Source organism: Ovis aries, chromosome X (genome assembly GCF_016772045.2).
Source record: "Ovis aries strain OAR_USU_Benz2616 breed Rambouillet chromosome X, ARS-UI_Ramb_v3.0, whole genome shotgun sequence".
NCBI classification, from domain to species: Eukaryota; Metazoa; Chordata; class Mammalia; order Artiodactyla; family Bovidae; genus Ovis; species Ovis aries.
This window is the reverse complement of record NC_056080.1, coordinates 48,957,216-48,973,419: the sequence shown is the minus strand read 5'-3', so window position 1 is coordinate 48,973,419 and position 16,204 is coordinate 48,957,216.

Sequence of the window (16,204 nt, the reverse complement as noted above, 5' to 3'; positions counted from 1 at the left end):
TACATCTCTCTCCAGGGATACATCAAGAATACACCTCCAGGCATAGAAAATCTTGCACAACACAAGCTGAGAGTGGGCAAAAGTATCTGACCACCAGAAAAAAAAAAAAATATATATATATATAGAATGACACAACACTTGGTAGGACAAAGGAAGGAAGACAAAAAAGAAGGGAGTAAGTAGGACTGGATTTGCACCTGGGGGTGGGGGAACTAAGTAGGGGTCAGATCCCCAAATCGGGGCAACTATTTGGGACAGAGGTAAAGTATATGGGGCTGTTGGAGAGTGCAGCAACTGATCTGTGAATGGAGTGAGACTCACACAGACAATTCTTACTGCAGCCCTATATACCATGGATAGGACAGAGGTACCCTAGAAAGTGCAATGGTTGGGAGCTGGAGCACAGAGATTAGAGAGCAGTTCTAGAGAAAGTCTATTATTAACTACAGGGAGATGGCCTGAGGGGACCTTAGGGAGGAGTTCACAGTAGGAAATGTTTGTGAAAGAAAGCCAGGCAAACACAGAGGCAGAGTGATGCTCCTGGGTCACACACAGGGGTGGAGCCATCACTAGAGCCTCTCTCTCCCCACATGTCAGCCAAGCAGCTGAAAGACTCTGGAGAAGGTGGCCTTTTACGTATCTGATGCACCAGAGAAAGACCCTAGCCAGGATGGCCCTCTAAGTGCCTGATGTGCCAAACAACAGAGAAGGACTCCAACTGGGGCGGGGGAGGGGTATATGTAAGTGCCTAAATAGGCCAAGCAACAGAGAAGGACCAGCCAGAGTCCCTCTGATCACCAGAGGCTAGAAAAACACTCTGATAGAGTCATAGCTCCTGCAGCTCAAGCAGTTGGTGTCCCTGCACACTTGGTGCTGCCAGGGATCCCATGATCCAAGCAGCTGTGCTACCTCCATGCTTAATCCTCACTATGGCAAAGCTGCCAGAAGCTAGGAAAAACGCTAATAGCACCATACCTCCTGTGACAATAGACACCAGCAGCATGCCTGTGTACCCAGCATTGCCAGGCTCCCTGTGATCTAAGTTCCTGTGCTACCTCCATGCTAGAATCCCTGGGACAGAACAACCAGAGGCTAGTAAAAACCCCAAGAGCACCATATTTCCTGCTGTCCTAGACACCAGCTCCTCTGAGTACCTGGTGCTGCCAGGGCCCTTGCGATCCAAGTAGCTGTAAAACCTCCACACTCTGTCCTCACTGGGGCAAACTCAAGTCCTCCAGGGTAGCCTCAGGAACAAAAACCCTGTGGATGACTCAAATGCAGAGATGGGGATAACATCACAATTGAAACCCAGGGGCAGTGTGGCTAAGAAAGAGAACCCCAAACCTTCCCATTAGTGGTACAAGCTACAGATTAAATTCACACAATCAACTAGGCAGACTTTGTAGCTATGGAACATATATAAAGACAATGAAAGTTCCCATAAAAGAAAACACATTACCTCTGGCAGATGTGGACATTGGACTCACAAACACACAGGAGTATGAGCAGATTGGAGTCTGAGCTACCCCCAGGTCCAGAGACCAGCCCAGTAGTGGAGGACATCCTAGGGAGGTGAGGTGGATTGTGACTCATAGTGAGGAAAAGGATATTGACCACTGAGATCCAAGAAAAACATTTATTATTCTTATATTTTAATTCGTTTGGTAGTTGCTTCTGGATTTTTAAGAATCCCCCCCCCCCGTTGCTATAGTTGTCAATTTTATTAGTACTATCAAGTCTATTTACATTTTTGAGAAAAAAATTTAAGTTACATGTCTTATTTCCTTAAATTACATGTCTTATTTCCAACTGTCTCTATGTTGGACTTTAGCGGTATTGAGGGGTTTCTTCTTTTCTATCTTTTTTAATTTTTTAAAATTTATTACTATTATTTTTCTACATATATTCTTTTGTTTGCTTTTCTTATGATTTATTGTTGTAGTTATTCTTTAATATATATAAATATTCTTTGTCTACCTCTATTTAACTGTACTTTCCTATTTTTTCTTTCTTTTCATCCTTTTCTCTCTTTTGCTCAACACGGTTATTAGTCTGCTTTGCCTTTGTTGCTTTATTCCTTTGTTGGTACATTGCTTTGGTTTTGTTTTCCAGTTTATGCTTTAATTAGTTTTATTTTTAACTGATTGATATCATTTTTGTTTTCCTTTGCTTGCTGGGCCAATTTCCTTTACTTTCTTTCTTTCTTCTTGCAGTGTTTTGGTTTTGTTTATGAGTGTATATTCTGTATATATATTCCATTGTTTTTGTTGGTATGTGCCTGATTTTGTATTTTCCATTTGTCTGGGGTTTGTCTTTTGTTTCTTGCTTTAGTAAGTTTGTTTTAATCCCCTTCAATGCCAAACGAACCACCTTCGGAATCTCAGTTTCCTGGCCAGAGACCAGGCCCTGAGCCTTTGGAGTGGGAGCACTGACAGCAAGTCTCTAGACTGCCAGAAAACTCCTAACCCTAGGGAGTGTTAATTAGTGAGAACTCCCACAAAGGCCTGTATACAATACCAGCAGCATGCATTGCAGGAGGCCTCATCCAAACAACAAACAAGACAAAAACACAAACCAAATCATCAGCAAACAGGATTACCACCTCACACAGCCTTACCCATCAGAGAGGGGGAGGGGAAACACATCACCCATCAGAATGTAAGCACAAGTCACACACCCAGCAGAACCTACACAAACCACTGGAATAACCTTACCCAGCAATGGCAGAAACCAAAGGAAGAAGGAATTCGACCTCAGAGTCTGAGAAAAGGAGACCTCAAACACAACTTTTTTTTTTTAAGGAAAAGGCAGAGACGTATTGCACAAAGGAAGGAACAAACTAAAAACACACAAGACCAAATAAACAAAGAGGAAATAGACAAACTATCTGAAAAAGAATTCAGAGTAATGATATTAAAGATGTTCGAAAATCTCAAAAACAGAATGGAGCAAATGCAAGAAGCAATCAACACAATTAACAGAATTAACAAGGACATAGAAGAAATGAAGAATAAACAAACAGAGATGAATAACACAATGGATGAAAGTAAAAATACTCTAGGAACCAATAGTAGGTTAACTGATGCAGAAAAAATTGATAAGTGAGCTGGAAGATAAAATGGTGCAAATAACTGTGAAGAGGAGAGTAAAGGGAAAAGAATGAAAAGAATTGAGGATACCTCAGAGAACTCTGGGGCAATATTAAATACACCAACATTCCAATTACAGGGGTCTCAGAGAAAGAAGGGAAAATGAAAGGCAGTGAGAAAATTTTTGAAGAGATTACAGTAGAAAACTTCTCAAAATGAGAAAAGAAATAGTCAATGAAGTCCAAGAAGCACAGAGTGTCCCATACAGGATAAACCCAAGGAGAAACATGTTGAGACATTAATCAAGCTAACAGAGATTAAACCCAAAGAAAGAATATCAAAAGCAGCAAGGGAAAAGAAACACATAACATACAAGGGAAAACCCATATGATTAACAGCTGATTGTTCAGGAGAAACTTTGCAGGCCAGAAGGAAATGACAGTATATAAGTACTAAAAGAAAAAAAAAAATCTACAAGTAAGATTACTCTATTCATCAAGGATCTCATTAAAAATTGATGGAAAAATCAAAAGCTTAACAGACAAGCAAAAGTTAAGAGAATTTGGTATCACCAAGCCAACTTTACAACAAATATTAAAGGGACTTATATAGGTAATAAACACAAGAGAAAGGAAAGGTTTACAAAGACAAACCCAAAACAATTACAAAAATGCCAATAGAAATATATATATATATATATATATATATACATACACATATATAATTACTTTAAATGTAAATGGATTAAATACTCCAACAAAAAGACATAGACTGGCTGAATAGATACAAAAAGAAGACCCATACATATGTTGTCTATAAGAGATTCACTTCAGACCTAGAGACACATACAAACTGAAAGTAAAAGGATGGAAAAAGATATTCCATGCAAATGGAAATCAAAGGAAAGCTGGAGTGGCAATTCTAATTTCAGAAAAAAAAAACTTTATTTTTTTTCCTTTTTATAAAAAAAGATTACATTTTAATGTAAGGATAATTGCTTTAGAATTTTGTTGTTTTCTGTCAAACCTTACTATGAATCAGCTATAAGTATACATATGAACCCTTCCTCTTGAACCTCCTTTCTATCACCATCCCGATCCTACCCCTCTAGGTTGATGCAGAGACCCTCTTTGAGTTCCCTGAGACATACAGCAAATTCCCATTGGCTATCCATTTTAAATATGGTAATGTAAGTTTCCATGTTACTTTCTGCATACATCTCACCCTCTCCCCCGTCCCCATGTCCATAAGTCTTTTTTCTGTTTTTCCATTTCTGCCATGCAAACAAATTCTTCAGCACTATCTTTCTAGATTCTATATAAATGTGCTCAGTTCAGTTCAGTCACTCAGTCGTGTCCAGCTCTTTGCGACCCCATGAATCACAGCACGCCAGGCCTCCCTGTCCATCATCAACTCCCGGAGTTCACTCAGACTCATGTCCATTAGTGATGCCATCCAGCCATCTCATCCTCTGTTGTCCCCTTCTCCTCCTGCCCCCAATCCCTCCCAGCATCAGAGTCTTTTCTATTGAGTCAACTCTTCACATGAGGAGGCCAAAGTACTGGAGTTTCAGCTTTAGCATGATTCTTCCAAAGAAATCCCAGGGCTGATCTCCTTCAGAATGGACTGGTTGGATCTCCTTGCAGTCCAAGGGACTCTCAAGTGTCTTCTCCAACACCACAGTTCAAAAACATCAATTCTTCGGAACTCAGCCTTCTTCACAGTCCAACTCTCACATCCATACATGACCACAGGAAAACCATAGCCTTGACTACACGGACCTTAGTCGGCAAAGTAATGTCTCTGCTTTTGAATATACTATCTAGGTTGGTCATAACTTTTCTTCTAAGGAGTAAGTGTCTTAATTTCATGGCTGCAATCACCATCTGCAGTGACTTTGGAGCCCCCCAAAATAAAGTCTGACACTGTTTCTGCTGTTTCCCATCTATTTCCCATGGAGTGATGGGACTGGATGCCATGATCTTTGTTTTCTGAATGTTGAGCTTTAAGCCAACGTTTTCACTCTCCTCTTTCACTTTCATCAAGAGGCTTTTTAGTTCCTCTTCACTTTCTGCCATAAGGGTGGTGTCACCTGCATATCTGAGGTTATTGATATTTCTCCCGGCAATCTTGATTCCAGCTTGTGTTTCTTCCAGTCCAGCGTTTCTCATGATGTACTCTGCATATAAGTTAAATAAGCAGGGTGACAATATACAGCCTTGACATACTCCTTTTCCTATTTGGAACCAGTCTGTTGTTCCATATCCAGTTCTAACTGTTGCTTCCTGATCTGCATACAGATTTCTCAAGAGGCAGGTCAGGTGGTCTGGTATTCCCATCTCTCTCAGAATTTTCCACAGTTTATTGTGATCCACACAGTCAAAAGCTTTGGCATAGTCAATAAAGCAGAAATAGATGTTTTTCTGGAACTCTCTTGCTTTTTCCATGATCCAGCGGATGTTGACAATTTGATCTCTGGTTCCTCTGCCTTTTCTAAAACCAGCTTGAACATCAGGAAGTTCACGGTTCATGTATTGCTGAAGCCTGGCTTGGAGAATTTTGAGCATTACTTTACTAGTGTGTGAGATGAGTGCAATTGTGCGGTAGTTTGAGCATTCTTTGGCATTGCCTTTCTTTGTGGTTGGAATGAAAACTGACCTTTTCCAGTCCTGTGGCCACTGCTGAGTTTTCCAAACTTGCTGGCATATTGAGTACAGCACTTTCACAGCATCATCTTTCAGGATTTGAAACAGCTCAACTGGAATTGCATCACCTCCACTAGCTTTGTTCATAGTGATGCTTTCTAAGGCCTACTTGACTTCACATTCCAGGATGTCTGGCTCTAGACCAGGCTCAGTAAACCTTTAATCCAATTTTCTGTTGATGGGTGGAGCCGTGTTCCCTCCCTCTTGTTTGACCTGAGACCAAACTGTGGTGGAGGTAATGAAGATAATGGCAAACTCCTTCAAATGATCCCATGTGGGCACTGCCACATTCAGTGCCCCCAATCCTATAGCAGGCCACCATTAATGCATAGCTCCTCCAGAGACTCGTGGACACTCACAGGCAAGTTTTGATCAGTCTCTTGTGAGGTCACTGCTCCTTTCTCCTGGGTCCTGGTGTGCACAAGGTTTTGTTTGTGCCCTCCAAGAATCTGTTTCCCCAGTCCTGTGTAAGTTCTGTAATCAAATTCCACTGACCTCCAAAGTCAAATTTCCTGGAGGTTCTCAGTGTTTTTGCCAGATTCCAGGTTGGGGAATCTGTTGTGGGTCCTAGAACTTTCTCAACAGTATTATGTGTTAAAATTCATGAACATGACATGTTTTTCCATGGACTTGGCTCTTCTTTAATTTCTTTCTGATATGTTTTTGTAGTTTTCAATGCACAGTTCAGTTCAGTCGCTCAGTTGCTGCTGACACTTTGCAACCCCACGGACTGCAGCACTCCAGGCTTCCCTGTCCATCACCAACTCCCAGAGCTTGCTAAAACTCATGTCCATCGAGTCAGTGATGCACAAATCTTGCACAAATAACTTTCAGTGCACAAATAATTTCCTTGGTTAAATGTATTTCTAAGAATTTCAATCTTTTTAATGTTATTATAAGTGGAATTGTTTTATTACTTTTTCTGGGTTGTCTATTGATATTATATAAAATGCAATTGATTTTTGTCCAATATTCTGCTATTTTTCAAATTGATTTATTAGTGCTAATAGCTTCTTTGTAATTCTTTATGAATTTATGTACATAACAACTTGGCATCTGAGATACAGATAATTATACTTCTTTTCAAAAGTAAGTGGTTTTTATTCCTTTCTCTTGTCAAAATTGTCTGCCTAGAAAGAACTTGCAGTACGATAATGAATATAAGTGGTGAAAGCTACACCATTGTATTGCTCCTGATCTTGAGGGGACATTTTTCATTCTTTCACCATTCAGTATAATGTCAGCCATAGGTAATTCCATATGTGTGGTATGTCATAATGAGGCATTTCCTTTCTAATTCAAGTTTATTAGTGTTTTTTTTTTTTTGGGGGGGTGGTCATGAAATGATACTGGATTTTGTGAAATGTTTTTTATGCATCAGTTGAGATGATGATGTACGGCTGCTTGCTGTGAGTTTGTCATATAGGCTTTTACTATCTTAGATAGGTTCCCTCTATGCATTTTCTGGAGAGTTTTTAATCATTGAAAGCTTTATCTGCATCTATTTAGATGTTATGTCTTTTATCTTTCAATTTGTTAATATGGTATATCATTGATTTGTATATATTAAGGAATCCTTGTACCCCTAGGATAAACCCCACTTGATCATGTTGTATGATACCTTTAGTGTGTTGTCAGATTCTGTTTGCTAGTATTTTGTAGAGGATTTTTGTATCTATGTTATTTAGTGATATTGAGCTGCAATTTTCTTTTTTGTGATATCTTTTCTTGCTTTTGTATCAGGGTGATGGTGTCCTAATAGGATGAATTTGGTAGTGTTCCTCCCTCTGCCGTTTTTTGAGAGTTTGAGAAGGATAGGTGTTAGCTATTCTCTAAATATTTGATAAAATTCACCTGTGAAGCCATCTGGCCCCAGGTTTTTGTTTGCTGGAAGATTCTTAATCACAGTTTCAATTTCAGTGCTTGTGATTGGTCTCTTTATATTTTCCATTTCTTCCTGGTTCAGTCTTGGAATATTGTACTTTTCTAAGAATTTGTCCTTTTCTTCCAGGTTGTTTCTTTTATTGGCATATGGTTGCTAGTAGTACTCTCTTTGATATTTCTGCAGTATGGTTGTAAGTTCATAAGTTCTCCTTTTCACTTCTAATTTTATTTGTTTGAGTCCTCTCCTTTTTTTTTTTTTTTTTCCTTTCTTGACCAGTCCGGCCAATGGTTTATAAATTTTGTTTATCATCTCAAATAACTAGCTTTTAGTTTTATTGGTCTTTGCTATTAATTTCTTCATTTCCTTTTCATTTATTTCTGCTCAGATCTTTATAATTTCTTTCTACTAACTTTGCATTTTGTTGTTGTTGTCATTCTTTCTCTAATTGCTTTAGGTATAAGGTTAGGTTGTTTGAGATTTGTCTTGTTTCTTGAGGTAGGATTGTATTGCTATAAACTTCCCTCTTAGAACTGCTTTTGCTACATCCCATAGGTATTGAGTCATTATGTTTTCATTGTTATTTGTTTCTAAATATTTTTTATTTCCTCTTTGATTTATTCAGTGATCTTTTGTTTACTTAGTAGCATATTGCTTAGCTTCCATGTGTTTGTGTTTTCACATTATTTTCCTGTAATTGATATCTAATCTCATAGCATTGTGGTGAGAAAAGTTGCCTGATATGATTTCAGCTTTCTTAAATTTACCAATGCTTCAGAAAACTAATTTCTTCAAAAAAGCAAAAACTAAAAGAACTCACCAAAATGAAATATATAAATACATGTGTGTATAAATGAATGACTTTGCTGTATACATGAAACTAACACAATATTGCCAATTAACTATACTTCAATTAAAATGGATATATTGTAGAACTCAGTGAACATACCCACTATTTTATAATAATTATAAATGGAATAGTACCTTTAAAAATTGTGAATCACTACATGTTTACCTGAAATATATAATGTTGTATATTAACTACACTTCAATTTTAAAAGTAAAAGAAATATCATATATATAAGGAAGTAATAATATGCATTTAAAATGCACTTAAATTTAAGAGACCATTATCTTCTAATAGACTGCTATATAAGTAGATCATTATATCAATATATAAACCACATGGTAAACACAAAGCAAAGAAACCTATAATAGAGACACATAAACGTAGAGAGAAAAGAATACAAACATAACACGTAAGAAATTCATCAAATCACAGGGAAAGGAACACAAGAGGAAGGAGCATATAATAACTACTAAAAATAGAAAGTAATTAAAAAATTACAATACATATAATACATGCTTAGCAATAACTATGATAAATATAAATGCACTAAAGGATTCCTAAAGGCATATATTTATGCTGCCTACAAGAGACTCACTTTGGATCTACAGAAACACACAGTCTGAAAGTGAAGGAATGGAAAAATATATTTCATGCAGGTGAAAACAGCAACATAAAAGGTCTGGAATAGCAGTACGTATATGAGAAAAAATAGATTTTAAAATAAAGACTGTAACAAGAGACAAAGAAAAGAACTTACATAATAATAAAGGTATCAATTAAACAGAAGGATGTGCCAATGATAAATATCTCTTCATTATAGGAGCACCTAAATGCATAGAAAATATTAACAGACAGAAGGTGAGGAACTGACAATACTACAATAATTAACAAGGGATTTTAACACTTCACTTTAATCAATTAATGAATCCTGGAGGCAGAAAAGCAATAAGGAAACATTGGCACTATATGATACCGTAAAGCATATGAACTTAATATATATACAAAGAGTATTCCATCCCCCAAAAGCAGAATACACATTCTTTTCTAGTGTACATGGAGTACTCTCCATTATAGATCATATTTAGGACATGAAAGAATTCTCAGTACATTGAATAAGACTGAAATCATGCTAAGCATCTTTTCTGACCAAGGAAGTATTAAACTAGAAATTAATTTTTTTAACAAAACTATGGAAGAAATAATCATAGAGAGGCTAAATAACCTGTTCCTATCTAACTAGTGGGTCAAAGAATTAACAAAAATACCTGAGATAAATAAAACATAAACACAATGTTACAAAATCTAGGAGACACAGCAAAAGAAGTTTTAAGAGGGAAACTAATAGTAATAAAGGCCTACCAGAAAAACAAGAAAAATCTCAGTAAACATTCTTTCTAGAAAGAAGCAAATAATAGTTTAGAGTGGAAATAAATGAAGATTGAAAAAGTACAGAAAAGATCAATGAAACTAAGACTTGGTTATTTTAAAAGATAAACAAAAGATAAAACTTTAGATAGACTCGAGAAGAAGAAAGAGGAAAGATTCAAATAGATAAAATGAGAAATAAAAGAGAATTTACAATTGATACTATGGAAATAAAAAAAAGACCTCAAGAGATTCAGTTCAGTTCAGTTCAGTCGCTTAGTCGTGTCTGACTCTTTGCGACCCCATGAATCGCAGCACGCCAGGCCTCCCTGTCCATCACCAACTCCCAGAGTTCACTCAGACTCACGTCCATTGAGTCAGTGATGCCATCCAGCCATCTCATCCTCTGTCGTCCCCTTCTCCTCCTGCCCCCAATCCCTCCCAGCATCAGTCTTTTCCAATGAGTCAACTCTTCACATGAGGTGGCCAAAGTACTGGAGTTTCAGCTTTAGCATCAGTCCTTCCAAAGAAATCCCAGGGCTGATCTCCTTCAGAATGGACTGGTTGGATCTTCTTGCAGTCCAAGGGACAAGAGATTATTACCAAAAATTATACACTGCTAAAATGAACAGGTTAGAAGAAATGGATAGATTCCTAAAAATATACAATCTCCAAATACTGGATCATGAAGAAATTAAAAAAAATATATGAACAGACTAGTTATCAGTATTAAAATTGAATCAGTAATGTGAAAAACATTTTCAAGAAACAAAAGTCCAGGTTGTGATAGCTTCACCGTTGAATTCTACCAAATAGATAAAGAATGGGTAACACCTATCCTTGTTAAAACATTACAGAAAATTAAAGAGGATGAAATGCTTCCAAAATCATTCTATGCGGCCAGCATTGCTCTGACACCAAACCAAACACATTATGACAAAAAAAAATTATAGGTCAATATGCCTGATCAAGTGGGCTTCCCAGTTAGCTTAGTGGTAAAGAACTTGCTTGCCAATGCAAGAGACAAGAGACGTCAGTTCTATCCCTGGGTTGGGAAAATCCCCTGGAGAAGGGCATGGCAACCTACTCCAGTATTCTTGCCCGGAGAATCCCATGGACAGAGCAGTCTAGCGGGCTATAGTCCATAGAGTTACAGAGTCAGACACAACTGAAGTGACTTAACATGTATGCCTGATCAACATAGATGCAAAAATTCTCAATAACATATTAGCAAATAAAATTCAACAGTACATTAAAAGTTTCATACATCACAATCGAGTGGGATTTTTTCCGTGGATGCAAATATGGTTCAACATGCAAAAGTCAGGCAATGTAATACACCACATTAACATACTGAAAAATAAAATTCATATGGTCATCTCAATAGATGTAGAAAAATAATTTGACAAAATTCACCATGTGTTTAAGACAAAAAAAAATCAACAAAGTGGGTATACACCTCAACATAAAACTTTCATACACAACCAACTCACAGCTAACATCATACTAAATAATAAGAAACTGAAAGTGTTTTGTCTAATATCAGGAACAAGGCAAGGATGCTCACTCTCACCACTTTTATTCAACATAGTATTGGGAGTACAGTTCCCAGCAAACAGAGAAGAAAACACAACAAAAAGAATCTAAATTTTAAAGAAAATAAGTAAAACTGCCACTATTTACTGATGACATATAATATACAGAAAATGCTAAAGACTTTACAAAATAGCTAATAGAATAAGTGAATTCTGAAGAGTTGTGAGATACAAAACCAATACGTAGAAATCTGGTGTGTTTCTACTCATTAAAATAAACTATTGGAAAGAGATATTAAGTAAATTCCTTTTACACTTTCATTGGAAAGAATAAAATACCTAGGAATAAGTTTAACCAGAGAGGTTTAAGACCTGTACACTGATAATCAAGAAGTACTGATCTAAAAAATTGAAAAAAAAAACACACACACACAAATAAATGATGAGTTATTCTGTGTTCATGTATTGGAAGCATTAACATTGTTTAAAAGTCCATATTATTCAAGACAATCTATAGATTCAATGCAATACTTATCACAATTCTAGTAGTATTTTCACAGAAATAACAGTCTTAATATTTGCCAACAAAGGTCTGCCTAGTCAAGGCTATGGTTTTTCCAGTGGTCATGTATGGATGTGAGAGTTGGACTGTGAAGAAGGCTGAGCACCAAAGAATTGATGCTTTTGAACTGTGGTGTTGGAGAAGACTCTTGAGAGTCCCTTGGACTGCAAGGAGATCCAACCAGTCCATTCTAAAGGAGATGAGCCCTGGGTGTTCTTTGGAAGGAATGATGCTAAAGCTGAAACTCCAGTACTTTGGCCACCTCGTGTGAAGAGTTGACTCGTTGGAGAAGACTCTGATGCTGGGAGGGATTGGAGGCAGGAGGAAAAGGGGACAACAGAGGACGAGATGACTGGATGGCATCACTGACTCGATGGATGTGAGTTTGAGTGAACTCTGAGAGTCGGTGATGGACAGGGAGGCCTGGCGTGCTGTGATTCATGGGGTTGCAAAGAGTTGGACACGACTAAGTGACTGAACTGAACTGAACTGAATATTTGTTAATACATGACCAAACAATCGGAGAAGGCAATGGCAACCCACTCCAGTACTCTTGCCTGGAAAATCCCATGGACAGAGGAGCCTGGTAGGCTACAGTCCATGAGGTTGCGAAGAGTTGGACATGACTGAGCGACTTCACATTCACTTTTCACTTTCATGCATTGGAGAAGGAAATGGCAACCCACTCCAGTGTTCTTGCCTGGAGAATCCCAGGGATGGAGGAGCCTGGTGGGCTGCCATCTTGGGGTCACACAGAGTCGGACATGACTGAAGCGACTTAGCAGCAGAAGACCAAACAATACCCACAAAAACCAAAGTTACTTGTGAAGGAACAAAGCTGGAGGCATAATAATTCCTGATTTCAAACTATATTACAAAGCTGAGGTAGTCAAAATAGCATGGTATTGACATTAAAACAGACACAGAGATCAATAACATGGAATAGAGAGCCCAGAAATAAACCCACGCATATGTAGTGAATTAATTCTTGAGAAAGAAAACAAAATTATAAAATAGGGAAAGGACACTCTCTTCAATGAATGGTTTTTGGAGACGTGTACAAAAGAATGAAACTATACAACTTCCTCAAACTAGACACTAAAAATAGCCCTCAAAATTGATTATAGACTTAAATGTAAGACTTAAAGCCATAAGAAACTTAGAAGAACACATCAGAGACTCTTGAAGAGAAGACTCTTAAGAGTCCCTTGGACAGGAAGGAGATCGAACCAATCAATCTTAAAGGAAACCAACCCTGAATATCCACTGGAAGGACTGATGCTGAATGTGAAGCTCCAATACTTTGGTCACCTGATGCAAAGAGCTGACTCACTGGAAAAGACCCTGATGCTGGGAAAGAATGAAGGCAAAAAGAGAAGGAGGCAACAGAGGAAGAGATGGTTAGATAGCATCACCAACTCAGTTGACATGAATATGAGCAAACTCTGGAAGATAGTGGAGGACAGAAGAGCCCGGTGTGCTGCAGTCCATAGGAATGAAAGTGTTGGACATGACTTAGAAACTGAACAACAACAAACTTTGTATAGGGATGGATGGTTACTAAACTTACTATTGTGACCAATTCTGTGTATGTGTGTGTGTGCTCAATCGCGACTAACTTTTTGCTACCCCATGGACTGCAAGGTTCCTCTATCCATGGAATTTTGCAGGCAAGAATACTGGAGTGGGTTGTCATTCCCTCCTCCAGGGGATCTTCCTGATCCAGGGATTGAACTGACATCCCTTGCATCTCTTACATTGGCAGGCAGATGCTTTACCACTAGCGCCACTTGGGAAGCCCCGTGATATCATAATGTATGCAAATAAATCATTATATCATACACATGAACCTACATTTTAGTAACAAAATAAATAAAAATAAAAATATTTTTACAATATATAAAAGGAAGGAAATTTAAACACATCCTACCACATAGATGAACCTTGAGAACATTATGCTAAGTGAAATAATTCAATAAGATTAATATTTTATTATTCTATTTATATGAATTAATACTCTAGTGGTATGCATGTAGAAAGAAAATAGAATGGTGGTTGCCAGGGGCTATGGGCAGTAGGGAATGGGAAGTTGTTGTTTAATGGATGTAACATTTCAGTTTTGCAAGATGAAAAGAGTTCCAGAGATTGGTTGTATAACAATGTGAATGTACTTAATACTACTACTTTTTAAATGGTCAAGATGGCAAACATCACCTCAAATGAAAAAGAAAAAAACTATAGTAAACTTTATGTTATGTGTATTTTTATCATAATAAAAATATAAAAATAAAAAAGGATGAAGTACATTGCATAGTATCATGAATCTTGGAAATACTGTGCTTGGTGAAAGAATCCAGACATATAAGACCATATATTGTATGATTCCATTTGTATGAAATGTTCAGAATAGACAAATCCATTGAGACTGATAATAGATAGCTGTTTCTAATGGCTGTGATGAGGGGAGATTGGGAGTAACTGTTAGTGAGTACATGGTTTCTTTTTGGGGTGATGAAAATGTTCTGGAATTAGTGATAACAGATGCATAATTTTGTGAACATACATTAAAATACTGAATTGTATGTTATTAAAAGGTGAATTCACAGTATATGGATTTTTAATTTAAAGAATTGGAATAACCAAAGTGTTCATAAACATACACAAATAGAGAATTAATTAAATAAAAAATTATGGTAAGTCCATACAATAGGATTGTGTGCAGCTATTAAAAGGATATTTATAAATGAGAACAAAGAACATGTTATATGGAAAAGTCACCAAGCTACATGGTTAAGTTTAAAAAAAAAAACTACAAAAATGGTGACTATATGATCACTTTTGTGAAATGAAAAACAACAGCTATGCAAGTAGATGCAATTCTCACACATATCTGTTGTATGTGTATGTTTGTGCAAACATATACAAATTTATATTCTGCCCCTCTCCCACATAGTAATTACTAAAATGCAGCTAAAATGACCAACTTTGGATATTTTTACTTTTTATTTGATCTTTCGGAAGTATTAATTTTTTTCCAAATTTATACTATTTTATCTCTTATACCTTAATGTTTTGAATGTTTAGAGCCTATCTATGCAGAGAGATAATAGATCTTATTTTCTTTGTATTTCATAGAATTCTAAAAAATTCTTAGTGAAATATTACATAAAAATCTGAAGTAAAACACACATTAAAAAAAATACATGCCGTCTTCCTCCAAATCATTCTTATTTTTCATTTTATGAGAATGTTATATGACTTCCATGGTTCTTATCCTTAGATTTGTAGTTAAAAACAATTTACAGAGAAATTCTTTATATTTGTACAAGGAAGAGAAAAATTCTTGGCCTTAAGTGAAAGCTAATTTCCAAAGAAACACAATGAATCAACCAAGTTCTCAATTAACAACAAAAAAAAGAAAACAGATTACTACTACCCAGAGGCAGATTCAGTTTTGTTCTCTGTTGTCATCCTCTAAGCTCTTGAAATTATGAAAGGAATTCAGATCTACACTACTCAAATTTGATACAATAGTCCTTCAACTTAATAGTGCCCTCTTCTGGTGCCACGTTTCACATGCAACTAGTTGTTTAGTTGCCAGTGGTGTCTGACTCTTTGACACCCTATGGACTGTAGCCCCTCCAGGTTCCTCTGTCCATGGGACTCTCCAGGCAAGAATACTGGAGAATCTGTCTGCCAATGGAGGAGACCTAAGATACTCCAATTCAATCCCTGGGTCAGAAAGATCCCCTAGAGGAGAGCATGGTTACCTACTCCAGTATTCTTGCCTACAGAATCCCATGGACAGAGGAGCCTGGTGGGGTACAGTCCATGGGTCGCAAAGAGTTGGACATGACTGGAATATACACACACACTCTAAGGTTTGAATTGTAGAGCTGGGTAGAAGGTTTAATATTCACTGAAATGAAGACTAGGAAAGGAGCAAGTTTGGAGGATTAGGGATAGACCAACTGTTCTCAAAAGGTATTATCCTACCACTGTGTCCTCCCTTGTCACTCTCTCACCCTGCCCAGGGGATATTTGAGAGTACCTGGAGACATTTTTGGTTATCATACCAGGAGGCAGTTGGAGCAGGGTTGCAGGACATGCTACTGGCCCGGGTTGGCATACTGCTAAACATCCTACAATGCATAGGACAGGGTCTCAGCACAAAGAATGATCTGGCCTCAAATGTCAATAGTGCCAAGACCAAGAA